Here is a 27920-nt window from a genome sequence, read left to right as displayed (position 1 = left end):
ATCATGACTGCTGCCAGGATACTGGGCCCTGACCTGCATGATGTGCTGAGTATGGTCACACAGCAGCTGCACATTGAGGGAGTGGAACCCTTTGCGGTTGCGATGCATCCCTGCGTTTAGATGCGGTACCCGCAAAGCAATGTGTGTGTGCAGTCAATGGCACTTTGCATCATGGGAAGCCCGCTATCCTGGTGAAGCCACATGCTCATTCTGCCTGCTTCTGTCTGGTAAGAGAGAAGGAAGGCAATGCATCAGGCAGCTCCCTTATACAACAGTGGTTGGTAAACTGAAAGATGATGATGTCAACTGCTCCAGCCTGGAAGGAACCTAACATAAAGAAGTCCATGGCCATGGTCACCTTCACAACCAATGGCAGTGCTGTCCTTGCCCTACTCTGTGGCTGGAGGTCTGCCTGCTACAGGTGGCAAATTTCAGTGAGCACCTTCTTAGTGAGACAAAGGCGTCGACTGCGTTGTTCCTTGCTGAGGTTGAGGTCGGCAAATCGCTCCCTGAACACCCTTGGTGGATAGGGTCTCCTGCTGAGAGCTCTTCTCCCCTCCATTTCCTCCCCCTTCCAGCAGCTTGTCCTCCTCTGTGTCACCTCTGCTCAATCTCCGTCTCATGTTGCAGGCTACGGGGGATGGAAACTACAGCATGCATGACTGGGAACAAGTTGTCTGAGCAGAACCCTTGAAGTGAGGACCAAGACGTTCATCACGTGCTACACCACTCCCTGTAAACCAACTTCACTAGCTGTATAGACCACCAAACACTTCTATTAACTCAGCAGCAGCCAGTAAAAATCAATCAGCAATTAACTTGAGACTAGTTGATGATCCCTTTAAATAGTGTTGGTGAGGGGGGTTCATCCTGCTGCTGAATGCTTTGTCAACTGTATGAAGTTAATATAGCTTAACTGAGATATTGAAGTTGAAAATGACACTGCTACAGTCAAATCAGTGTTACACATTGACCCAAATCACGATCTGCCTATTCTGCATATTTCTGGCTCCCGCTGCTAGCGACCACACTACCGACTACCCAAAATGGTATCTGGTGCAGCTTGTACCAAAATTGTGCATGCACAACACAGATCCTGTTTTGGATGCAAAACAGCCCCTATAGTGCTGAAAAGCGAATGCTACGGGGCTGGATTTTGCAGCCATATAGTCTCCAGACCTTTAATAATTATGCCGCAGAGGGAGACGAAAGAACTTGCATTTATTTAACACCTTTCACAACTTTAGCTGCCAAAAAGTGATTCACAGCCAATGAAGTACTTCTGAAATGTCACTGTTGTAACGTAGTGAAATATAGCATACCAAGGTCCCACACACATCTCTGAAACAAATGACCAGATCATCTGTTTGAATGATTTTGGCCAAGGCACCAGGACAGCATCTCTGCTAATTTTCAAAAGCAGCTATGGGATCTATTACATCCACCTAAGAGGGCAGATAGGCCTTGGTTTAATATCTCATGTGAAAAGAAACACTTCTGATAATGTAATTCTCCCAAAGCATCACACTGATGTGTCAGCCTAAATTACATACTCAAGTCTCTGGAGTTGGGGCTTGATCCTGCAATCTTCTGTCTCAGAGGCAAGAGTACTCCCATTGAGTCAAGGCTGACCACTGAGCCAAGTGTTGCTACAGATTCACAAGAATCACAGGCAGCAACAGAAAGCAATTTTAAAATATTGCAAAAGATGTTAAATATGCATGTGGATACAAATTGTGGAGTAGACACCAGACAAAAACAAACTGTCAAGTCACATTGGGTCAAATAACTCCTAAACTGCATAATTGTAAGTAAAATATTAGGCGATTCACAAGGCGTTACATTTATCAGTGAATTGGCACTCCCACTGTGTATCTTATTTATACAGGTCAATCTTTTTTGCCCCTGTGATTTATTCAAGAGTATTAGTTTATTCAAAGAGTACTAGTTTATTTGAGGAAAGCCAGTTTATTCAGGGAGTGCATTCTGCATTAGTAAACTATGTTGGGGATGTTATTGAAATTCAGAACTTTCAGAAGACATTTATATAGCATGTATAAGTGCAACATAGATACAATTTGGATTAGGAAGAAAAAAGTTGTTGCTTGACGTGGTGTTGGAGATAATGTAGACTGATAATTAAGATAAATTGACTATATCCAGAGAGTAATGTAATATTGGTGTGAAAACTGGAGATGGTGAACTGAAGAAAAGCTAATTGGATGAAGTTAGTGGCCTGGACCCAGAAAGGCTTAGATCTGAGAATCTTCTAATGAGTAGGTACAGAAAGTGTGAATTGTGAGTTATGGCAATTAGGACCAGTGACAGGAGAAATATGAATTAGGAATCTGGGTGGATTGTTGGCTAAATGAAAACTTTGGGTGAGGGTGCCACAAACTATGTTTCCTAGCTACCGACTCCATCCTTTCTCTGGCAGCTGTCTAAGACCAAACCAGACCATTCACAACATTGCTGTTGAGATGAGCTCCCGGTCATATATCTGCAGCATCACGAAGACCACCTACCTTTACCTCCATAACATTGCCTAACTCCGCCCTTGCTTCGATTCATCTGCTGCTGAAACCCTCAGCCATGCCTTTGTTACCTTTAGACTTGATTATTCCAATGCGCTCCTTGCTGGGCCCAAAGTGGGCCCACATCAGAGACGCCATCTATGAGTCAGCTCTGACCACCTACGGCAAAAGTGCGAAGAGAAATGCAGACTGGTTTCAATCTCATAATGAAGAGCTGGAACCTGTCATAGCCGCTAAGCGCATTGCACTTTTGAACTACAAGAAAGCCCCCAGCGATTTAACATCCGCAGCACTTAAAGCAGCCAGAAGTACTGCACAAAGAACAGCTAGGCGTTGCGCAAACGACTACTGGCAACACCTATGCAGTCATATTCAGCTGGCCTCAGACACCGGAAACATCAGAGGAATGTATGATGGCATGAAGAGAGCTCTTGGGCCAACCATCAAGAAGATCACCCCCCTCAAATCTAAATCGGGGGACATAATCACTGACCAACGCAAACAGATGGACCGCTGGGTTGAGCACTACCTAGAACTGTACTCCAGGGAGAATGCTGTCACTGAGACTGCCCTCAATGCAGCCCAGCCTCTACCAGTCATGGATGAGCTGGACATACAGCCAACCAAATCGGAACTCAGTGATGCCATTGATTCCCTAGCCAGCGGAAAAGCCCCTGGGAAGGACAGCATTACCCCTGAAATAATCAAGAGTGCCAAGCCTGCTATACTCTCAGCACTACATGAACTGCTATGCCTGTGCTGGGACGAGGGAGCAGTACCCCAGGACATGCGCGATGCCAACATCATCACCCTCTATAAAAACAAAGGTGACCGCGGTGACTGCAACAACTACCGTGGAATCTCCCTGCTCAGCATAGTGGGGAAAGTCTTTGCTCGAGTCGCTCTGAACAGGCTCCAGAAGCTGGCCGAGCGCGTCTACCCTGAGGCACAGTGTGGCTTTCGTGCAGAGAGATCGACTATTGACATGCTGTTCTCCCTTCGTCAGATACAGGAGAAATGCCGTGAACAACAGATGCCCCTCTACATTGCTTTCATTGATCTCACCAAAGCCTTTGACCTCGTCAGCAGACGTGGTCTCTTCAGACTACTAGAAAAGATCGGATGTCCACCAAAGCTACTAAGTATCATCACCTCATTCCATGACAATATGAAAGGCACAATTCAACATAGTGGCTCCTCATCAGAGCCCTTTCCTATCCTGAGTGGTGTGAAACAGGGCTGTGTTCTCGCACCCACACTTTTTGGGATTTTCTTCTCCCTGCTGCTTTCACATGCGTTCAAATCCTCTGAAGAAGGAATTTTCCTCCACACAAGATCAGGGGGCAGGTTGTTCAACCTTGCCCGTCTAAGAGCGAAGTCCAAAGTACGGAAAGTCCTCATCAGAGAACTCCTCTTTGCTGACGATGCTGCTTTAACATCTCACACTGAAGAATGCCTGCAGAGTCTCATCGACAGGTTTGCGTCTGCCTGCAATGAATTTGGCCTAACCATCAGCCTCAAGAAAACGAACATCATGGGGCAGGATGTCAGAAATGCTCCATCCATCAATATTGGCGACCACGCTCTGGAAGTGGTTCAAGAGTTCACCTACCTAGGCTCAACTATCACCAGTAACCTGTCTCTAGATGCAGAAATCAACAAGCGCATGGGTAAGGCTTCCACCGCTATGTCCAGACTGGCCAAGAGAGTGTGGGAAAATGGCGCACTGACACGGAACACAAAAGTCCGAGTGTATCAGGCCTGTGTCCTCAGTACCTTGCTCTACGGCAGCGAGGCCTGGACAACGTATGCCAGCCAAGAGCGACGTCTCAATTCATTCCATCTTCGCTGCCTTCGGAGAATACTTGGCATCAGGTGGCAGGACTATATCTCCAACACAGAAGTCCTTGAAGCGGCCAACACCCCCAGCTTATACACACTACTGAGTCAGCGGCGCTTGAGATGGCTTGGCCATGTGAGCCGCATGGAAGATGGCAGGATCCCCAAAGACACATTGTACAGCGAGCTCGCCACTGGTATCAGACCCACCGGCCGTCCATGTCTCCGTTATAAAGACGTCTGCAAACGCGACATGAAATTGTGTGACATTGATCACAAGTCGTGGAAGTCAGTTGCCAGCATTCGCCAGAGCTGGCGGGCAGCCATAAAGACAGGGCTAAATTGTGGCGAGTCGAAGAGACTTAGTAGTTGGCAGGAAAAAAGACAGAGGCGCAAGGGGAGAGCCAACTGTGCAACAGCCCCAACAAACAAATTTCTCTGCAGCACCTGTGGAAGAGCCTGTCACTCCAGAATTGGCCTTTATAGCCACTCCAGGCGCTGCTTCACAAACCACTGACCACCTCCAGGCGCGTATCCATTGTCTCTCGAGATAAGGAGGCCCAAAAGAAGAATTAGTTTATTCAAAGAGTACTAGTTTATTTGAGGAAAGCCAGTTTATTCAGGGAGTGCATTCTGCATTAGTAAACTATGTTGGGGATGTTATTGAAATTCAGAACTTTCAGAAGACATTTATATAGCATGTATAAGTGCAACATAGATACAATTTGGATTAGGAAGAAAAAAGTTGTTGCTTGACGTGGTGTTGGAGATAATGTAGACTGATAATTAAGATAAATTGACTATATCCAGAGAGTAATGTAATATTGGTGTGAAAACTGGAGATGGTGAACTGAAGAAAAGCTAATTGGATGAAGTTAGTGGCCTGGACCCAGAAAGGCTTAGATCTGAGAATCTTCTAATGAGTAGGTACAGAAAGTGTGAATTGTGAGTTATGGCAATTAGGACCAGTGACAGGAGAAATATGAATTAGGAATCTGGGTGGATTGTTGGCTAAATGAAAACTTTGGGTGAGGGTGCCACAAACTAGCTACCGACTCCATCCTTTCTCTGGCAGCTGTCTAAGACCAAACCAGACCATTCACAACATTGCTGTTGAGATGAGCTCCCGGTCATATATCTGCAGCATCACGAAGACCACCTACCTTTACCTCCATAACATTGCCTAACTCCGCCCTTGCTTCGATTCATCTGCTGCTGAAACCCTCAGCCATGCCTTTGTTACCTTTAGACTTGATTATTCCAATGCGCTCCTTGCTGGCTTCACACATTCTACCCTCTGTAAACGTGAACACATCCAAAACTCTGCTGCCATATCCTAACTTGCACAAAGTCTCATTGACCCATCACCCCTGTGCTCACTGAGCTACATTGGCTGCCAGTCCGGCACCACCTCAATTTTAAAATTCTCATCCTTGTTTTCAAATCCCTTCATGGCCTTGCCCCTCCCTATCCTTGTAAACTCCTCCAGCCCCATGACTCCCCGACATATCTGCACTCCTCCAATTCTGGCCTCTTGTGTATTACTGATTTTAATTGATCTACCATAGGTGCCCATGTCTTCAGCTACCTTGACCTTAAGCTCTGGAATTCCCTCCCTAAACCTCTCTGTCTCTGTACTTCTCTTTCCTCCTGTAAGATGCTTCTTAAAACGTATCTCTTTGACCAAGCTTTTGATCACCTGTCCTACTATTTTGTTTGATAACACTCCCTTGGGAGGTATTACAAAGGTAAAGATGCTATATAAATGCAAGTTGTTGTTGTTAGGACTGGATGGAGTTTGGGGTCAGTGGGTCCTTTGGGTGAAGGCACTGGGCTAGCATTGGGGGAGTGGAGTCCACCTGAAACCTCCACCTGAAATAGACCATCATACTTCTCACTAAGGAGTGGAGTAAGAAGCAAAATTCAACAGTTCCTATTTTAGCTAATGCTGTTCATTCAGCTAGTTTCATCACACTTGTCACTTTGGGGATGTTATTACCACTTTGCCCCCTCATTGCCTTGTGCCAAAAAACTCTCAGATGGGTACATGAACAATGATTAAATAAACACTTTCATTTTGGGATGTGTCACTAATAAACTCCAGATTAAAAGGAGAGCTGAAGAGAATATTAAAGTAAGCAGTTCACTATCTCTGTAGTAGCAGCTAGAAGTTCCTCCGCCATGTTATTTCTCCTTGTGAAGCCTAACAGATTTTCAAAACCTTTAATGCAATCCTCCTCAGATTAACAGATTCAACATCAGGAATAGGGAGGCAAGCAAATATTCCTTCCTTTGAATGTTCATTGGGACATTATTTACTGTAGGATTCTGTGTGAACAATCATGATCTGCTTTTGTTGTTCAATGTCTTATTGCTTAATCCGAAGAGGTTTCATTTAAAAAGTTGTCGGGACATCACACTGGTATAATTGCATAGCACAGAGGAGCATGGCACTGTTCGTAACTGCCAATTTAAGCAATGTTTTGTACTGAGCCTTCACTGATGGTTTCTGCTTGATCTGCACAATTATACCTCGACTAGCAGTAATGTGCTCCCAGCGTCTAGTGTGTTGAACCTTAATTTAGCAATTCTAGATAAAAAAAATTAAATTGGGCACAAAGCTATTCATATATGCCATTTGAGAATTCCAGCAAGGTGCTCCTTGCTCTGTAGAGAGGAGGGGGTTGGTGTCAAATAATGACAGCATGTTAGGACAGCCTTAGCTGTTGCCATAGCAATTGTGTCTGTATGACACATTCACAGTAATGACACCATAAAATCAAAGATAGCACATGAGCCCACCATGATTTCTATAATAATATTTTATAAGTAAAATTTTCATACTGAAGCTTTAAAATGGAATAGTAGAAACCAGGGAGTGATTGTAAAGCAGTAATCTTATTGAAGGGGTTGAGATAAGGTAATGAACCAGAAGAGCAAAGCTTGAGTGATTTATAACAGTTATCTGAAGCCCCCGCCCCAAGTTAGATTACAAGCTTGAAAACACGCCAGCATATATATAATTATATAATATGGATTTTGAGATTCATAAAATGGTTTTATTCAGTCCTTGGTAGATTTTTGTCTTTGCTGATGGCTGTTTTCATTGCAAATGCCTAAGGGAATGTCAGTGATGCATGACAGCAGGTGAATTAATGATCATCACATAATCAATACAAAAAATAACCGGCAGTTAATAACCAGAAAATAATACATATGTTATGCCATGACGTATCTTGCAATCATCAAAATTCATTTTTATTTAAAGATTGTTGTTGACTTGTAAGCTTTTGCTGTTACAAATCATGAACCACAGGGACAAGGTAGACACTGATAATGTTACAGCTGTTGAATGCAAACCAGGAACCTCTCACAGTAGAGCCCTCTGAACAGACAGTAAGATGTAAATCAAGGCAACATCTAAAGGTATGTTCCCATCTAAGCAATAGAATCTACAGATTGTGCACTCTGTATAATAGAATCATACACCGTTTGGCCCATCGAGCCTGTGCCGGCTCTTTCAAGAGCTATCCTATTTATCCTACTCCACCCTGCTCTTTCCCCTTAGCACTGCATTTTTTTTCCTTTTTAATTATAGATCCGATTCCCTTTTGAAAGTTACTATTGATTCTGCTTCCACCACCCTTTCTGGCAGTGCAATCCTGTGGTAAAAAAACATTAAGATAAAGAGGACGAACAGTTTCACAGAGTCCCTTGCAGAGTTTCATGTAATTGAGAGGCCGTTTTGTAAAGTTATAGAAATCTCACCAAGAGTTATTTTTGCCACCAAGTCCGAAGGTCAGAATGTACAGAATTGACTTTTCTTCACCTTGGCCTTCACTCTCTGCAGTGAGATGCGACACCTCTGGGAAATGTTAATGAGACACTTGGTGCTTTTTAAACAGAAGGCCCAATTCTTCTTTTTCAATTATGTTGAAAAATAAATTGCTGCAGAGGGGAAAATGGAGTATAATTCTTTCCTTTCCCTCTCCAATTCATAATTCATCTCTTAAATGAGGCCACACATATAATGAGGTAAAGTCGCTCTAAACCAGTCTTAGGTTATATTTATACACCTCTGACAGTAAATATTTTCCTACATGCTTCAATTTTGGTCACTTGTTCCGGAATTGTCTGACCGGCTTTGAGGTGAGGTATTCTCTTTTCTTCTGCCCATCTTGAGCAATCCAGAATTATCTCGGCCGGTCTCAACTAAGGTTGCTGCTGGATACATTCCTGGAGGTCTCATCACATGACTCCCTGCCTGCAACTGGCCCATCCAGTCAAACAGCCTTTTTCTCTCCATCTCCAACATTTTTATAACAAATAAACAAAAATATTCAAAGAAATTGAAAATTTCAATGTTCCTATGATTTTTCTCCTGAGTTGCTCACAGCAGTGTCCAAGAGATTAACCTGTAATTTCTGAAGAGACACTCCTGGAAGGTACACAACCCTTGTCTCCACATTTTTTCTTCATGCTTGGAGAATTTATGTGATCTTCAAGCTGAGGGATTGATGTCAGTCGGCACTGTGGAATGGAGCATCAGCTTGTCAGTAATTGCTCTGGAATTCCCACACTTACTTAAGTAAGGAGGCATGGGATACAGGGAAATTTGTCTGTCTGGATACAGAATTGGCTGGCCCGTAGAAGACAGAGGGTGGTAGTAGATGGAAAGTATTCAGCCTGGAGCTTGGTGACCAGTGGTGTTCCGCAGGGATCTGTTCTGGGACCTCTGCTCTTTGTGATTTTTATAAATGACTTGGATGAGGAAGTGGAAGGCTGGGTTAGTAAGTTTGCCGATGGCACAAAGGTTGCTGGAGTTGTGGATAGTGTTGTAGGTTGCAACGGGACATTGACAGGATGCAGAGCTGGGCTGAGAAGTGGCAGATGGAGTTCAACCTGGAAAAGTGTGAAGTGATTCATTTTGGAAGGTCGAATTTGAATGCAGAATACAGGCTTAAGGACAGGATTCTTGGCAGTGTGGAGGAACAGAGGGATCTTGGGGTCCACGTCCATAGATCCCTCAAAGTTGCCACCCAAGTTGATAGGGTTGTTAAGAAGGTGTATGGTGTGTTGGCTTTCATTAACAGGGGGATTGAGTTTAAGAGCCGCGAGGTTATGCTGCAGCTTTATAAAGCACTGGTTAGACCACACTTGGAATATTGTGTTCAGTTCTGGTCGCCTCATTATAGGAAGGATGTGGAAGCTTTAGAGAGCGTGCAGAGGAGATTTACCAGGATGCTGCCTGGACTGGAGGGCATGTCTTATGAAGAAAGGTTGAGGGAGCTAGGGCTTTTCTCATTGGAGAGAAGAAGGATGAGAGGTGACTTGATAGAGGTGTACAAGATGATGAGAGGCATAGATATCCATAGTGGATAGCCAGAGACTTTTTCCCAGGGCAGAATGGGCTATCACCAGGGGGCATAATTTTAAGGTGATTGGAGGAAGGTTTAGGGGAGATGTCAGAGGTACGTTCTTTACACAGAGAGTGGTGGGTGCGTGGAATGCACTGCCAGCGGTGGTAGTAGAAGCAGATACATTAGGGACATTTAAGCGATCCTTGGATAGGTACATGGATGATAGTAGGATGAAGGGTATGTAGGTAGTTTGATCTTAGAGTAGGTTAAAGGGTCGGCACAACATCGTGGGCCGAAGGGCCTGTACTGTGCTGTACTGTTCTATGTTCTATGTTAACCTTTCTGCCTCTCTAGCACTCTTTCCTCCTTGAAGACGCTCCTCAAAACCTACCTCTTTGTCCAAATATTTGGTCATCTGCCCTAATATCCCGTTATGTGGCTCGGTGTCAAGCTTTGTTTGATATTGCTCCTCTAAAGTGCCTTGGGATGTTTTACAATGTTAAAGGCACAATATAAATGTGAGTTGCTGTTGATACACTCCTGAGTGTGGAATGTGCAGAGTTTTTAGTAATGTTCTCTTCACTGTGAAGTAACAATCTATTTTAACTCTAACTCAAACTTGTCACTCCAGCTGTTTTTATATGGGCTCTTTGGCTGAGGTTGGACTTTGTTATTAATAAAAACAGAAAGTGCTGGAAATACTCAGCCAGTCTGGCAGCTTCTGTGGAGAGAGAAACAGAGTTAACGTTTCAGGTCGATAACCTTTCATCGGAACTGAAACATTAATGCTGTTCCTCTCTGCACAGATGCTGCTAGGCCTGCTGAGTATTTCCAGCACTTTCTGTTTTATTTCAGATTTCCAGCATCTGCAGTATTTTGCTTTTATTTTGGCCTATCCTTTTGTTAGTTTGTATAGAGGGGCCGTTTTACTATGTTAAAGCTGCTATATAAATAAACATTGTTGTTGTTGCAGAATTGTTAAACTGCTTGAAAAGAAAAGGTTCTGGAAATCACAAGGCATCATCAGCATTTAAAGAAGTAAGAGGGGAAATTTTCCTCTGTCCTGTTTCTGTGGCATGTGACGTTCCCTGAGTACAGAGCAGTGAAAAAGGGGGCAGTCTCTGTGGACAGGCCATAATTCCCATGAATATTCTGATTGGAGAGTCAGTGGGGGTCATTGAAGAAGACGAAAGACATGAAACAAGTTGAGGAGGGGCCTTCATTTAATTTTCACTCCTCTCACTATGCGACTTGAGGCACTCAGAGATCATCTGGCTGCTGATCTCTGGTGCCTGAAAATTGGGCTGTTGCTTGACTTTTAGCCAGCGGGAGGGCCTAGACCTGGAGCTTTCCCCAGGCTATTTGTGTGGCTGAGAGGAAAAATGTTGGGCTGTAGTTTTCTCTCAGGTGCCACATAGCTCAGAAACCCATAATGGAAAATCTACACCTTAGTTAAAATTTTGAGTACACATCCTTGGATAAATGTGTTAATTTAACCTTTATCATTTCAGGCACTGGAGATCAGGATGTATTATCAGTATTTGCAGATTTTCACCCTTTTTTAAGTATTAAGTTATGGATGGTTTTGTGCTGTGGTCTCGTTCCACTAGGAACTGAATTGTCACTGCCCAAACTCATTTTACATAATACAAACCTTCAGTCTTCAGTGACAGAAAACTTTTTGGATTGGTTTTGAATTTTTAGATGTACACTGCCTTCACTCTTCGCTTTTTTCCCACGCTGCATTTCTTTTACTCTGAGAGGGAGGGGCAGAATTTGCATTAATGTACTTAATATTTATAGTGTTAAAAAAGCACCTCGCAGTCTTTTTATCCTCCTTTGGTTTTTAAACTGACAGTACATCTTTCACACCAGTGAATATATGCATGGGTCCAATTCTAACTCTGTGTAAGTGAGTGGGTGTTGAGTGAGTTAAAATCGGCCTGTGGCCTCAGTTCTCGCTCTGTACATGCAAAAGTATGTTGGGAATAGATTATTGAGATGGTTTGGAGAATGTCAAATGCACCACTGAAAAAATAGGCAGATCGATACTGTGAGGCACAGTGCATTTAAGCCACTGCAAACCAATACACAATTGTGATTCATTGTTCAAACTAAACAAAAAAAAAACAAATACAGACACTACCTCTCATTTAAAGCGCTCATATCACTTACCACTCAATGACTGCAGGATTCAATCAGTTCATTCTACGCATGGAGGCAGAGGGCATGGCTGAAGTGCTAAATGAGTACTTTGCATCTGACTTTACCAAGAAAGAAGCTGCTGTCAAAGTCATAGTGATAGAGGAGGTAGTTGACATCCTGGATGGGCTAACAATTGACACAGAGGAGGTATTAGAAAGGTTGGCTGTACTTAAAGTTGATAAATTACCAGGACCGGATGAGATGCATCCGAGGATGCTAAGGGAAGTAAGGGCGGCGATTGAGGGGGTACTGGCCATGATCTTCCAAAACCTTCCTAGAAAAAGGGATGTTGCCAGAGAACTGGAGAATTACAAATGTTACGCCTTTGTTCAAACAAAGGGTGTAAGGATAAACCCAGCAACTACAGGTCTGTCAGTTTAACCTTGGTGGCGGGAATGTTTTTAGAAACAATCATTCAGGATAAAATTAACAGTCACTTAGACAAGTGTGGATTAATTAAGGAAAGTCAGCCCAGATTTGTTAAAGGCAAATCGTGTTTAACTAACCTGATTGGGATTTTTGATGAGGTAACAAAAAGGGTTGGTGAGGGGAATGCGGTTGATGTGGTGTACATGGATTTCTAAAAGGCATTTGATAAAGTGCCACATAATAGGCTTGTCAGCAAAGTTGAAGTCCATGGAATAAAAGGGACAGTGGCTGCATGGATACGCAGTTGGCTGAGCTACGGGAAGCAGAGAGTAGTGGTGAATGGTTGTTTTTCAGACTTGAGGAAAGTACACAATGGGGTTCCCCAGAGATTGGTACTAAGACCACTGTTTTTCTTGATCAACATTAATGCCTAGATTTGGGTGTACAGGGCACATTTTCAAAATTTGCAGATGACACAAAACTTGGAAGTGTTGTGTACTGTGAGGAGTGTAGTGATAAACTTCAAAGGACATAGACAGACTGGTAAAATGGGTGTTGTTACGAGTGAGGTGGGAGGAGTGCACTGTTTATTCTAGTTCTACTTCACCACGGGTCATAACATATATTTAAATTTTTACCCACTTATCGATACGGTCAATTATAGACTCTATTTCTATCCCAGAATTAAACACATCAATCACATTTCTTTAATAAACAATAAAATTATCCATTTATTACAAAACAAGTCTGAACCAGTAATGAAGTAAAGCATAGACACACAGATTGAAATATTAAAGTTCTCTGTTTACCTTAGCCCCTCACACACACATACATATACTGGTTAATTAGAAAAAAAGGGATTTTTGTTTTTAGACTTCTATTACAGACAAAAAAACACTTGGGCTGAATACTTGCTTATTCTTGAAGAAACAGCAGATGAGATATGTTGCGTTCCAAAACTAGCATACAGTCTGGTCTCCGAGTACACATAGAAGGGTCACTGGGATCTTTTAGAATAGTTCTTTTCAGGCACCATTGAGAATTAATTTAGAAGGCTTTTCTTCAAAGACAGGAGACGAGATGAGTTGACACAGAGGACTTCTCAGGGTCTTTTAGAGAGGTGCTGGAAAGTTGAAATGGGTTGTGGTCTTCTCTCTTTCCTTGAGAATTCTCTTCACTCCTTGGAAGTTCTTTTTCTTTTTATACAATTCAGCCCCAATTCAAAACAATTCAAAAGTGAAACGGACAACAGGAGGTCAACCTTTTGACCTCCATTAATCTTGACCTGTCACTGCTTTGTAAACAACTTCTCTGGGTGTCCAAAGTTCTCTGTTGTTTATGAGCTGGAAGTCAGGTGGTTTCCCAGAAAGGCTTGGTGTTGTTGCAGGAAGTCAAGTGGTTCTCCAGAAAGGCTCATTTTCCCCATAAGACTTCTCACTGCCCCTTTAGAAAAACATTTCCAGGGACTGTTTTTCAAAGTCAAGTGGCCTTTTCATGACCCCCTTTGAAAACCCCAAAGTTTAGCATTTCTTCAATCTTTCAAAAATGAATCCTCAAGAAATATATTTCACAAAACACAGAGGCACTTTCGTAACAGTGGGCATGTGGCAAAGAAATTTAATGTAGAAAAGTGTGAAGCGATACATTTTGGTAGGAAGAACAAGGAGAGGCAATATAAACTGAAGCAGGGGTTGGCAACCTTAATAACAAGAAGAGCCATTTTTGGCAAAAATGCAATATCTTAAGAACTGCAATGCTGTTACTCAAATGCCAATAATAATGAATATAGTTTAATATATGAATGCATTTTTTGTTCGATGAAAATGTTATTTCATGTATTTTATTATCTATTTTTTGTGTTAATTTTTTTTAAATTAATACCAAAGCTATCATTTTTTTAGCAATAAATAGATAAAATTTAAGCTATTATGGTGGCTAAAAAGAGTAAGAAGAAAAATGAGATGAATGCCGAAAGAAGGAGATGGGAATTTATATTTGCATAAATAAGATGGATGAAAAAATAGAAAATTCTTTCATGCGATTTCTGCTATTGGATTTCTTATAATAAGAAAAAATAGGTTTGATCAATTAAGGTCAGGAGCCGCACTTGAGTCCTTAATGAGCCACATGTTGCTGACGCCTGAAATAAAGGGTGCAATTCTAAAGGGGGTACAGGAGCTGAGGGATCTGGGGGTATATGTGCACAAATCATTGAAAGTGGCAGAGCAGGTTGAGAAAATGGTTAAAAAGGCATATGGGATCCTGGGCTTTATAAACTGAGGCATGGAATACAAAAGCAAGGAAGTTATGATGAACCTTTATAAAATATTGGGTTGGCTTCAACTGAAGGGTGAAGTATTGTGTTCATTTCTGGGCACCGCACTTTAAGAAGGATGTGAAGGCCTTAGAGAGAGTGCAGAAAAGACTTACAAGAATAGTTCCAGGGATGAGGGACTTCAGTTACGTGGTTGGTTTGGAGAAGCTGGGGTTGTCCTCCTTAGAAAAGATAAGTTTGAGAGGAGATTTGCTAGAGGTGCTCAAAATCATGAGGGGTCTAGACAAACTGTTCCCAGTGGCAGAGAGGCCAAGAACCACAGGACACCGATTTAAGGTGATTGGCAAAAGAACTAATGATGACAGAAGGAAAGGTGAGTGGTTAAGATCTGAATGCACTGCCTGAGAATGTGGTGGAAGCAGTTTCAATTATGGCTTTCAAAAGGGAATTGGATAAGCAGCTTGTGACGGAAATCACACCTGCCAAAAGGAAACGTATTAATTTTGTCATGTGGGACACTACTTGAAACTTTTTACCGGACATTGCAAAGAACTTGTTTAAAAAAACAGAACTGAGCGGTTGAAAACATGATTGTACATTTGCATTCTGAGAGACATGAAAGGAGAAACAATGTGGGTGCTCCTTGATTCAATTAGCAAGATTGGTCTGGACAATAGTGATGGTCAAAAGACACCAACAGCTTTTGACTTTGCAAGAGATAAAACTCCACCAACCCCCACCACCCACCGAGTATATCTGGGAGGCTCTGAAATCCAACAACCCTCCAAGAAGTGGCTGTTTCAAACAAAAAGATGGTCACATGACCTACCTGCTGCCCAGACTGTTTTTTTTTAATTGTGCCTCACAGAAAGGAAAAGGTCTGCAATTTGAACACCAAGGAGAAGATCTTTCTCTGTCTCTCTGTCTCCAGCAAAGGCCCAGGGAATCCACGGTGGCAGTGTAAACTGCCAGAATACAGACAAAGCATATCTTCAGCTTTCTGGTACCAGAGAAGCAAGTTTGGAATTGTGCACCAGGCCCCAGCAAGATCTCCAAGACCTTAACTTCAATCAAGGACATTACGTCAAGAACACAAAAGACAGTACCTATATTCCATTTATTGCTAATTCTATGTCAACTCGCACCCCACCTCCCCCCACCACAAACTCTTTCTTTCCCTCTGTATCTATTTGTGTGTGTGTGTTTCTCTCGGATGCATGCGAGCATGGTTGCTTCACGTATTTTAGTCATTTTAACCGGGTTAGAGTGATAAGGCTAATAACCTTACATCTTCCTTGTTTAAACTCAAGAAAACCTGCCAGATTGGTTCATTTGCAATTACAATTAGAGTGCAGTGAGCAAGGGCTCACTGAAGAGATAAGTTAAAATCACTGTGTTTTAAAAGATAAACCCTGTTATGGCCAAAACAGGAAAGGGGCAAGAGGGGAGCCGAGGACCCATTCCTCACCCAGTCATAACAGAAATTTGAGGGCTCGTCTGGGATTTAACCCAGAGACAAACGAGAAATCGGAAGTGGGAAATCAAATTGATCCCAATCAAAAGACTTCAATACAGGTTTTCTTGTGGTGCTAGAATACTAACATATCCACGACCGAAGCCAGTACCTCCCCAAGCCAGGGTGAAGTAACTTGGGACAAGTATTTATGGAGGAGTCGATAAATATGGCTGGGTAGTGTGGGATCACTTTCCATGCCAAAGCTAAGAAATAGTAACTCCTAATACTAGGGGCCAACCATTTTTCTTTCAATCCCGAAGAATCAGAGATAGAGATAGAATTAGAGTCAGACAGGGTAATGTCAGCAAAGATACAATTTGAACAAAATAAACTTGAATTGGAAGATGGAGAGAGAAAGAACTTTCCAGAGGGAACATGAGGAAAGGGAGCTATGCTGTCTTGAATTAACTAGGGGGTGAAAGAGCAATCCTGTGAAAGCATGGCCAATATGCAGAGTACAAGTAATTTGGGGCTGTGTGCTGAACTTTTAAAATTTTCCCAATTGTCATGCTAGACCCCCACCTGCCAAGAATGAGGCATATTAATTTTGTCATATGAACATTAATTTGAAAACTGCTGCTGAACTGAAGAAAGGACTTATTAAAAAAATCATCAGGCCCCTGGCTGGAAAGATATTTGCATATTAACAGGCCGTGCTTGTGGAGACAAAGGGGTTACTTCACTTATCTAATTTAACCCACAATGGACTTTGAACACAGGTATTGTGTGTAAGAAGAGACATTCCAGGGTCGGCTAAGAGGAGAGAATCCACAAACAGGCGTGGTCAGACCAGCTGGTCACGTGACTAGCCTGCTTGGCAACCTGTTTTTTTTTCTGAATTGTACAAACACTCAGAGTGTCTGTTTGCTCCTGGAATGAAAAGACCTCTCCTGGCTGGCTCGCCACATCCTCTCCTGTCTGCTCCCATCTCTTTCTCACAAGCCTCTGAATCCACTGAAGACACATGAACCCCAAGAGAGAAAAGTCTCCGACAGCGAACAAGGTTTAAGAAGAATACTGGGCCCCAACGAAAAGTAAGATCTACCTACAATCAAGGACTCTACAGTGAGTGCAAAGAACCCTAACAAAAACTCTTCAGATATTGCCTCAAACTTTTCCACTTTATTTTTCTTCTGCTCTTTTCTGTTTCTATTTGCATGTGTGTACTGCATATGCATGCTAGTGTGGGCGCATCGTGCATCCGTAGGCGTCAACCGAATTAAAGTTTAAGTTCAAGTTTAATAAATTTCAACTTTTCTTCTTTAAGCCTAAGAAAACCTGCTTGTGCTGGTTTCATTGCCTTATAATTGGAAAGCGGTGAACAAGGATTCACCGAGGGGGAACTAAAAGCACAGTGTGTTTAAAAATAAAACCCAGTTATGGTAAGACCAGGTGAAGGCTAAGGGGGACCCCTGGACACCTTTCTCACCTGCTCGTAACACAATTGATTCCAAAATTCAATGAGGGAGACCTGGAAGCATTGTTTTGTATCTTTTGAGAAACTTACAATGCAGTTAAAGTGACTGGCTGAGAGCTGGATCCTCCTCCTGCAAAGCAAGTTAACAGGAAAAGCCCATGAGGTTTATTCCCTGTTGCCAGGTGAAAGTTCATCAAATTATGAACTGACAAACAATGCTATTCTCGGGGCACATGAGCTAGTACTGGAAGCTTATCACCAGAAGTTCCGAACCCTGGGGAAACAAGATGATCAAACTTACCTGGAGTTTGAGAGAAGTAAGCAGCTGGCTTTTGACCAATAGTTGTGGGCTCTTAAAGTGCAGCCCATCTATGAAAACCTCAGAGAGGTGATTTTACGAGAGGAATTTAAAAACTCTCTCCCTCTCGCCATTAGGACACTTGTGGAGGAACAAAAAGTACATAGAGCGAGGCAAGCCGCAGTTTGCTCTAATATACAAGTCGGTTCCCCAGGGGAAAACCTTTCCTAGTCATTCCCACAAACCCGAAAAGGACACAGAGTGGGAAGGTGATACGAGCCCAAGCAAGTCCTGGGAGAGAAAGAAAAGCAGGACACACAGGGGCCACTCCTCAAGCCAAAATGGATGGTGCTGAAAGTAGGAGTGAGACCTGGAGACCTGTGTGCTTCCATTGTAATAAAGCAGGTCATCTAAGAGCTGACTGCTGGAAACTATGGGGAAAGCCTGTAGGGTTAATCAGGGCACACCCGCTTAGTGAAGGAGAAAGGACACTGATGGAAAACACAGCAGAACAAGCTGTGACTTTAAAGACAGCAATAGTAAGACCCAGAAGAAATACTGCTGTAGGTGCAGGAAAATGTAATAGGATCCCTGAAGGTTATCAGGATTTTGTATCTGAAGGGAGAGTAACCCCATACCCCTCGAGTGGGGCAAGCAAGCCCATAGTAATCCTCAAGGATACAGGGGATACGAGATCCCTTTTACTGGGAAAAGGCCTGACCTTTCCCCCAGAGAGTGCAGTAAATACCAGAATGGTGGTGAATGGTATTGGACGGCAGTGTACACCCTACCTTTACATCGGGCGCACTTGGAGTGCAGCCTAGTTTCAGGACCGGTGACCATAGGGATTGTCCCTAGTTTGCCTGTGGACAGGGTTGACCTGCTCCTAGGTAATGATCTGGCGGGGGCGAGGGTCGTAGCTTCCCCAGTAGTGATAGAGAGACTAAAGGAATTCAGAGAGACAGGGCAGTGGCAGGAGACGGTCCCCTGCAGTTCCCCTGAATGTGCAGTGAATCGGGCCGTGGCCAGACCAGTTTCCTCAGAGGAGACTGAATTGGTACTGCAGACAGATGACCATGAGGTCTGTCTATCAGAAAATTTCTTGGGAAAGTTAGAGGACCCAGGGAATTAGTTAAATGGATCTTCCCTAGCTGAGGCTCAGCGAGCCGAGCCAGTATTGAGAAAGTTAGCACAGGCTTCCCAGACTGACATTGAAGCAGAGGGAGTCCCTGATTGCTACTATTTGAAGAATGAGGTGCTGATGAGGAAATGGAGTTCTCCTTACAGACCTGAGGACAAAGAGTGGACAGTGGATCACCAGGTAGTGGTGCCACAGAGGAACCGGAGAGAAATATTAAGAATGGCCCATGAGATTACAATGGTTGTACATGTTGGTGTATGAAAAACCAAAGCCCACATAAGACAGCAGTTTGACTGGCCAAAACTCCACAAGGATGTAATGGAGTACTGTAGGAGTTGCCACATGTGCCAGGTTGAGGGGAAACCCCCATTTACAGTGAAATCTTCACCCTAATTCCTGTATTGACTTTTGGGAAACCCTCCAGCAGAGGACTGGTGAATTGTAAGGGACCACTGCCGAGAAGAGAAGGGGACAGACAGGCACAGGGCTGGCAGAGAGCTTGAGAGGAAAGGGGAAAAAGAGACAAAGTGGGCAGGTTAAAGGGGGTCCGGCAGGATTCCCAAATGAAAATCCCTACAGTCTGGTCAGCCAACCCCGAAATCTTGGAAAAATTAGACCCCACATCCTCCTACATAAATGCAGACAGCAGAGGCATCCTACCAGAGTTGCTAACAGCATTTACAGGCACCTGTGGAGAGAAAGAAAGTCCTCAAGAGGGCAGAGAAACCGTGAGAGTGATGCCTCAGCTAGTCGAAGTGTCTCAGTGGAGTGCGGTGGAATTTGGACAAATACCTGCAAGTAGGAGTGTCCCAGAGGACAAAGGGAAGATTAGCAAAGAATCTTACCTCACAGTCAGGATAAAAGTAGACCAACAATGCCCTGAAATAAGCAGCACTTGGATGACTCACCAGAGCACTGAAAGTGAGGACAAAGTGGATCCACCCACTGCAGCCTCCCATGATCAGAGCTCCAACCCAGAGCTAATTAAATCCAAAAATCCCCCTGCAGACCCCAACAGGAACAAAGACACCCTAGACAATTATGGAAATATGCAAACATCGAACCTTCCCAAAATTCACATGTTTATTGGGATGCCCATTCCCAACGTATTGCAAGCTGATTTTAAAGAAACGTTAAACCATTTAGGCAACACATAACTATCTCAGACCCACCTCAATGGATAAGGGTCAGATTAAAGCGGCACTGCTACAAAGGAAAAGACAGCTAAAACAATTTTAAGATTTCTGAATGAATGAGAATGAATTAGAGAAATGCATGTGTGCTTTCCTGTATTTTCTTTTCCTTCTAACTTATAATAAAATACTCCCAATATCACATTTCATTCAGCGAGGCGTGGAGGTGTGACCAGAAATCACACCTACCAAATGGAAATACATTAATTTTGTCAGATGGTTGACTACTTGAAACTTTTTACCGGACGTTGCAAAGAACTTGTGTAAAAAAAGCAGAACTGAGCGACTGAAAACATGATTGCACATTTCATTCTGAGAGACATGAATGGAGAGACAAATGGGGTGCTCCTTGATTCAATTAACAAGATTGGTCTGGACAATAGTGATGATCAAAAGACACCGACAGCCTTTGACTTTGTAAGAGGCAAAACTCCATCCCCCCTGCACCAGCCCCGTTCCCCCCACCCCCCCAAGTATGTCTGGGAGGCTCTGAAATCCAACAACCCTCTAAGAAGTGGCTGTTTCAAACAAAGAGATGGACACATGGCCTACCTGCATCCCAGACTGGGTTCTTTTTTAATTGTGCCTCACAGAAAGGAAAAAGACTGCAATTCGAACACCAAGAAGAAGATCTCTTTCTCTCTGTCTCTCTCTCTCTGGCAAAGTCCCAGGAAACCCACGGTGGCAGTATAAACTGCAAGAATACAGACAAAGCATATCTTTGGACTTCTGGTTCCAGAGAAGCAAGTCTGAAATTGTGCACTGGGCTCCAGCAAGACCTCCAAGAACTTAATTTCAATCAACGACATTACATCAAGAACATAAAAGACAGTACCTGTATTCCATTTATTGCCAACTCTACTTCAACCCCCACGCAACTCTTTCTTCCCCTCTGTATCTATTTGTCTGTGTGTACCTCTCGTGTGCTAGCGAGCGAGGTTGCGTTGAGTATTTTAGTAATTTTAACCAAGTTAGAGCGATAAGGCTAATAAACTTACATCTTTCTTGTTTAAACTCACAAAAACCTGTCTGATTGGTTCATTTGCAATTACAATTGAGTGCAATGAGCAAGGGCTCACTGAGGGTGTAAGCCAAAACCCAAGTGTTTTAAAAGGTAAACCCTGTTACGGCCAAAGCAGGAAGGGGGCGAGAGGGGAGCCTGAGAACCCTTCCTCACCCGGTCGTAACAACCTGAAAAGATTTGCAGGGCTAAGGGGAAAGGGTGGGGAATGGAAATAGTGAAATTGCTCTTGCAGAGACTCGCCAAATGGCCTCCTTTTGTGCTGTCACCTTTCGATGATTCTATTCAATGTTTTTAATCGATGGGCAAGTTTTTTTCTTAACCTCTTGTTAAAATACACTGCATGAATTGTTAGTGAGTCATTTCTGCCGATGCACTGACTTATCCTGTTTTGTGTTGAATGCGAAATCCACAGGTTTATACAGAACAAAAGTAACTCTGGAAACCACAACCTTTCCCCTCAAAAAATAACTTTCTATTCAATAATTGTTAAACAAAATGATTGCATTAGGATAATCATACAGTAAGTGAGATTTGGGAGGGGGATTGGAGACTGGAGGACTGGGTGCAGCAGTCAGATCAGACAGGCTGACCTGAATTCCACGAGTATGATCCTGCACATTCATGAATGCTTAAGGAGCACGTCAAGTGCGATTCATTCTCATAAAATGCTTTAATTTTGGGCCAGCATCCAGATGTTCATCCAGGGTTCATCCAGATGTTTTAGACCACCATTTGCTACAGTTCATATCTATGTCATTTTTATATAAAACCCTCCTCCACCTGCACCATCACCCCCCCCCCCCCCCCACCACAAACCCATAATGAAACCAATGGACTTTGCGGTTTGTCTTCTAACTGCTGTACGTTTAACAAGCATCGCACAAACGTCCATTTTCTCTGGATCAAGCTGTGAGATGATAGCAGTATAGAAAGCACCGAGAGAGCCGCTCAACAGAAAATGATTGTCTGCGAAGGTCAGGCATTTTTTATGGGACAATGGGGAAAAGGAGGGGTCGAGTTTGATTGACAGGATGATAGCCTGTTGCACAGTGTGTTGCAGTTTGGGGGGGTCACGCAGAGTTCACTTTATGGTTGATTTGGATAACACCCGAGTGAAAGATTGCTTTTATTTTCCCTCTCTCTGCCGTGCTGTTTTTAAATTCTAAATTGCAGCACACAGAAATCCTGCAATTGATTACAACTGCTTCATATGGCAAAAAAAAACAAGCTCTTGGAATCTAGGCATGGAGTTAGTCGGGCAGTAGCACATGACAAGTTGTTGTTCCAAGCTTTGTGGTGGCCCCATTCAAACAATTAAAGGAACACACGAAATCCACCCCCTACCATAGTTTTGTCAAAAAGAACCAAAGGTTTTGGCTGCATAACAATGCATTGACAACATTTTCCCCATGCTCTTTGAGAGGAAAGATGGTGGTCAAACTCCACAAGTTTTTAAAGGAGATGGTTCCTCAAAATCTGAAACATCCAAACCAGCACTTCACATAACTAGATTTGTCAATGTGAGATGGGGGCCATGTGAGAAAATTCTCTCAAAATTTCCAAGAGAGTTTGAATTATATTGTAACCCTTTTCTTTCGCACTTTTAACTGAGCCAGTTATTGTAAATAATTCTGAATGCCTCTATTTTATAGTTTTCATTTCTTGTTTTCATATCCCTCCATGAACTCATCCTTCTCCATCTCTGTAATCTCCTCCAGCCCTACAATCATCTGAGATCTCTGCACTCCTCTAATTCTGGCCTCTTGAGCATACCTGCTTTAATCGCTCCATCGTGAGCAGTAATGCTTTCAGCTGCCTAGGCCCGAAGCTCTGGAACGCCCTCTTTAAACCTTTCCACTCTCTGCCTCACTTTACTCCTTTAAGATGTTCCTTAAAACCTACCTCTTTGACCAAGCTTTTGGCCATCTGTCCTGATATTTCCCTCTGTTATTCGGTGTCAAATTTTGTTTGTTCTTTCTGCTGTGAAGCACCTTCGGATGTTTTACTATGTTAAAGGCTTGATATAAATGCATGTTGATATTGTTATCACTAGTGTTTTTGTAGTAAGTGATGGAGGTCAAACAAGGTGGGATCTTTATTTACCCATGATAAGCTGTAGTTTCATGAAGAGAATTTGATTCTTTCTTACAGTTGTAATTGCTGGCATTTCTAAAACATGTTTATTTTGTATAAGTGTCATTATCCAGCTGATGGGGAAGGAGAGAGATTTAGCCTGTTGAGCCTTTACTAATGCCATGTTTCCCTTTTAGAAAATACTCACCAGAGGCAGTGATATGATTGTATCATTCAAAGGAAGTTCCTCCTCTGACAGCATTAACCCTTAAGGTGCAAGTCTTTGCAAGTGATGTTTTAAAACACATATCATTCCAGTGGCTTTTGCAAAGTTCACTCAATTGTGAGGGGGGGGGGGGGGGGGGGGGGTGGAGTTTTAGCACACAAGAATGGGTAAGATATTAACATTTAAAAAAATCTGAACCAGTCCTGTTTCCAAGCTGCCCACTTCCATGTTTATGGAGGCGGGACATGGGGCAGGCAGCCAATCTGCTCCCTGGAGACAGGTTGGCAATTTAAATATGTTAATGAGGACAGCAGCCTCTGCTGAAACCTGCATTGCAAGTTTTATAGTCTCTGGCCAGGTTTCCCAGGCCTCGGGAAACCCAGCAGCTGAAGGGAGGTGAGGACAGCTTCCGGAAGAAAGAAAGTACCTTTACAGCACTGCTTGTGGGCTAGGAGGAGCAGCAGTGCTTCCTCCCATCCCCTAAGCACCCACACCATCAGACTCCCCCGCCAGTAAAAAGATCCTTGAGGTCAGGTATCAGATCGATTCCGGAACCAAGACCTCTGCAGCATCAGGGATCTGAGCTATCTGGTCATGTGGCCTGCTCGGGACTGATCTCCATCCAACTGGAAGCCAAACCTGTCAATCAAGATTACTTCCAGATCATGTAAAAACTGCACAACATGTGAGGAAACTTGACTTCTGGGTTTCCCATCTGAAACTCCACCTGTCCGCCTACGTAACCCATACCTTCAAATATCCAAGTCAACCTCTTTCACCAATATGACAGATGCTTGAGTTTTTTGAGGAAGTAACAAGAAGGATTGATGAGGGTAGTGTAGTGGATGTGCTCTACAATGACTTTAGTAAGGCATTTGACAAGGTTCCACATGGCAGACTAGTTAGTAAAATGAAAGCCCATGGGATACAATGTGGCAGGTTGGATGAGAATTGGCTCAGGGACAAGAAACAAAGGGTAGTAGTTGACAGATGTTTTTGTGAATGGAATTCTGTTTCCAGTGGTGTTCCACAGGGCTCAGTGTTGGGTCCCTTGCTGTTTGTGTTATATATTAATGATTTGGACTTAAATGTGGGAGGCATGATTGGGAAATTTGCTGATGACACAAAAATTAGTCGTGTAGTTGATAGTGAAGAGGATAGCCATAGACTCCAGAATGATATCAATGGTTTGGTTGAGTGGACAGAAAAGTGGCAAATGGAATTCAATACGGAGAAATGTAAGGTAATGCATTTGGGGCGGGCAAATAAAGCGAGGGAATAACAATAAACGGGAGGATATTGAGAGGGCAAGATGAAGTGAGAGACCTTGGAGTGTATGTCCACAGGTCCCTGAAGGTGGCAGGACATGTAGATAGAATGGTGAAGAAGGCATATGGAATGCTTTCCTTTATTGGCCGAGGTATAGAATTCAAAAGCAGGAATGTAATGCTGGAACTGTATAAAACACTGGTTAGGCCACAGTTGGAGTATTGCGTACAGTTCTGGCCACCACATTACAGAAAGGACATAATTGCTCTGGAGAGAGTACAGAGGAGATTTACAAGAATGTTGCCAGGGCTTGAAAATTGCAGCTATGAGGGAAGATTGGATAGGCTAGGTTGTTTTCCTTAGAACAACGAAGGCTGAGGGGCAACTTAATAGAGGTGCACAAAATTATGAGGGGCCTCTATTGAGTAGACAGGAAGGACCTGTTTCCCCTACAGAGAGGTTAATTACCAGGAAGCACAGATTTCAGGTGATTGGTAGAAGGATTAGAGGGGACACGAGGAAAAACTTTTTCACCCAGAGAGTGGTGGATGTCTGGAATTCACTGCCAGGAATGGTGGTGGAGGTAGAAACACTCAATCATTTTAAAAGGTACCTGGACATGCACCTGAAATGCTGCAAGAGACAAGGCTATGGACCAGGTGCTGGAAGGTGGGATTAGATTGGGCGGCTAGTTTCTATTTTTTTTCCTTCTCGGCTATCGTGGACACGATGGGCTGAATGGCCGCCTTCTGTGCTGTAATTTTTCTATGGTTCTATATTTCTATACTTGAGAAGAATTGTATTTTCCCTGTGCACCACAGGAAGAGACTCAAAGTGGTAAGAGGCACAAAGGCGCAACAGATGGGTCCTGATCCAGATTTTGGCACAATGGAGTGGATAAAGAAGGTCACTTCTGCTTGATTGTGGTGCATCTTGCTGCTGCCATTGTGATGTTCTCTATCTGTTTAGGGTCACATGGTAGCTTCTTTTATGGGAATAGCTTCAATTTCTCTTTACTCAGAAGGGGGTCAAGTGCACCATTTAATTTCCAGCAGTGTAAGAGCTTTTTTCCTAAATATCCAGCACAATAATATGTGCTTCCACTCTTACTTGTCTGTATACAGACTTGCGTGACCATTCCTCCCAGAGCTGGAATGTAATATGACACTGACTCGTGTGATCATTCCTGACGGATGTAGTATGCAATATCATGAACTTTTGCAACTATTCCACTCTAAACTCTGTTGGAATAATATGGATGTATCAGACAAAAGATAATGGAATCATTGGTAAAATAGATTTTAATTAGCTCTGCATTCTTTGTGTGGTGTATTATATAGCCTCAATATGCAGAAGAATCTGCAGCTCCAGTAATGTGAGAGAAAAAAACAGTTAGGATTGCCCTGAGCAGTAATCCAAACTGAAGAAAATCTCTTCTGTGGTTTCATTTTTCAGTGATCTGATCAAATGGATCAAAGAATATTCTGTTCCCATCCCCTGAATCATTGATCATTCCTTTGGATTGTGCTGTTGTTTCGTTATTAATTCTCTGAGGTTTCCTGGTAAAATGGACTGATGTTATGTGGAACTAGGGAAGTCGTTTTTGTTCTAAAGCCCTCCATCCAAAAAGTCCCAGAAGGCTGACTCCTTTTTATCCAAGAATAACCGTCATATAATGGACAGCTGGCACTGAGCTACAAGTCAGTATGTCAATCGAGCACTTCTAATAATATCATAAAGTGTGTGACCAAACCACAAACATTTTGTAAATGCCAGCACAATCCTGAGATGTAACAACAGCCTTTAACTTATTGCCAGCGTTTTCCCTTTTTATATAATGGAGTCTCTTTAATTTATTTTAAAATAATAACCAGTCCTGTGTCTGGGTGTACAGTTGTAAAGTCATAGAAAAAGCCTCAGGCATCAGTTCTGCTTATTTTCTAATTGAAGGGGGAAGGTCTTCTCTTAAGTACCTTAACTTGCTGCCATGAGTATTTAGAAGAAATTAAATGCTAGGAAGGAATACTGGCTCGGGGTAAAGCAAGGACTCAGAATATCTTTATTGAAAAGGTCAAATGCCCCTTTACCCCTTACATTGTTGTAGGCCTGCGCCTTGTTGATTGCACATTAGATAATGAAACTGAAGTTGCTTGAGAGGTGTCGAGCTAGTTTGAGTTAATATATCGGAAGGTTGGGTCCAGACAACAATTGCCTTGCTCCAATCTATAATAACCACTATTGCTGTTTGCAGAAAATAATATCACAATATAGTGCCCAAGGCTTCTTTCAATTTTCTAAATTACCACTACATTTCAAATGACCACCCCAAACTTTCCCACAATGCACCCATCCCATTAAACACACCACCTGACAGTGAAATTTAAAATCTAGGCCTTAATGTTTTAACTGGTGTCAGTTTGTCATTGAGATTTAGGTTGTTGGTATCAACCAATCAGATTTCCTGGTGTGACACTGGACGTTATTAAAAGCATCTATCAATGGTGAGTTACTTTTTCCCACTGCTAGTCACACATGAACTTGAGGCAGAAATGTTTTCAGATGAGGAGATGGTTTCTGAGAGTTTTGATGACAGCAATATTCATTTAGTGCTTGTCTCTGAAGACATTATACATAACAGGTAGACAGATATCATGCAGCTTCTTACAAAACATTGTCCATTTCCTCCTTCCTGAAGCATGTCTAACTGTTGTCTTACGTGAAGGTTTATTTTTCTTCAAGAATAGTTGCAGAGGCTTTTCTGAGATGAGCAGGTTTTTGGTGCTGTGATTCAGTTAACCAGCTTTGTTTGAGCATTCCTGTCATTTCACTGGCAGAATCCCCAGGATTTATCAATAGAAATTAGATTTGGTGTTGGAATGTTGAGATTTACTTATTGAATATTCAGCATTTTACTACAGGTAAATGATGCAGGCAATTGGTGTGTTTATGGGTGAATTGTAGTGATTGGCTACGTTCGCAAAGCCGTTCGTTTTCCTGACACACTCATGGTGAAGGTCCCTTTGGCTGGAATTTTACTCGTGCCCCCCCTCCCCCTCACCAGGAGTGGGATGGGAGGGGGGAATAAAATTGAGTGGGAGGTGGGGGCAGGGGGGTACTGTTCACATCACCTACCCACCCCCACTGCTATTTTACTGGTGAGGGGGGGAGGGGGGGTGGTGGC

At 43.0% G+C, this 27920-nt stretch overlaps 1 protein-coding gene across 19 annotated transcripts in view; it reads left to right on the top strand.

Moving 5' to 3' along the window:
• LOC137372999 (nuclear receptor subfamily 6 group A member 1-like) overlaps positions 1-27920 on the top strand; it is a 399911-nt gene that overhangs the window by 111828 nt on the left and 260163 nt on the right. The window contains exon 1 of one of the 19 annotated variants that reach the window (XR_010975549.1): positions 10706-10771. The exons of the other annotated variants lie outside the window; for them this stretch is intronic. The gene's annotated coding sequence lies outside the window, so the exon portion shown is untranslated. Of the gene's footprint in view, positions 1-10705; positions 10772-27920 lie in introns of those variants that run through there. 19 annotated transcript variants of the gene reach the window in all.

This window comes from Heterodontus francisci, chromosome 8 (genome assembly GCF_036365525.1).
Source record: "Heterodontus francisci isolate sHetFra1 chromosome 8, sHetFra1.hap1, whole genome shotgun sequence".
Taxonomy (NCBI): Eukaryota; Metazoa; Chordata; class Chondrichthyes; order Heterodontiformes; family Heterodontidae; genus Heterodontus; species Heterodontus francisci.
The sequence above is the reverse complement of the archived record's forward strand: the minus strand, read 5'-3'. Positions and strand labels throughout refer to the sequence as shown.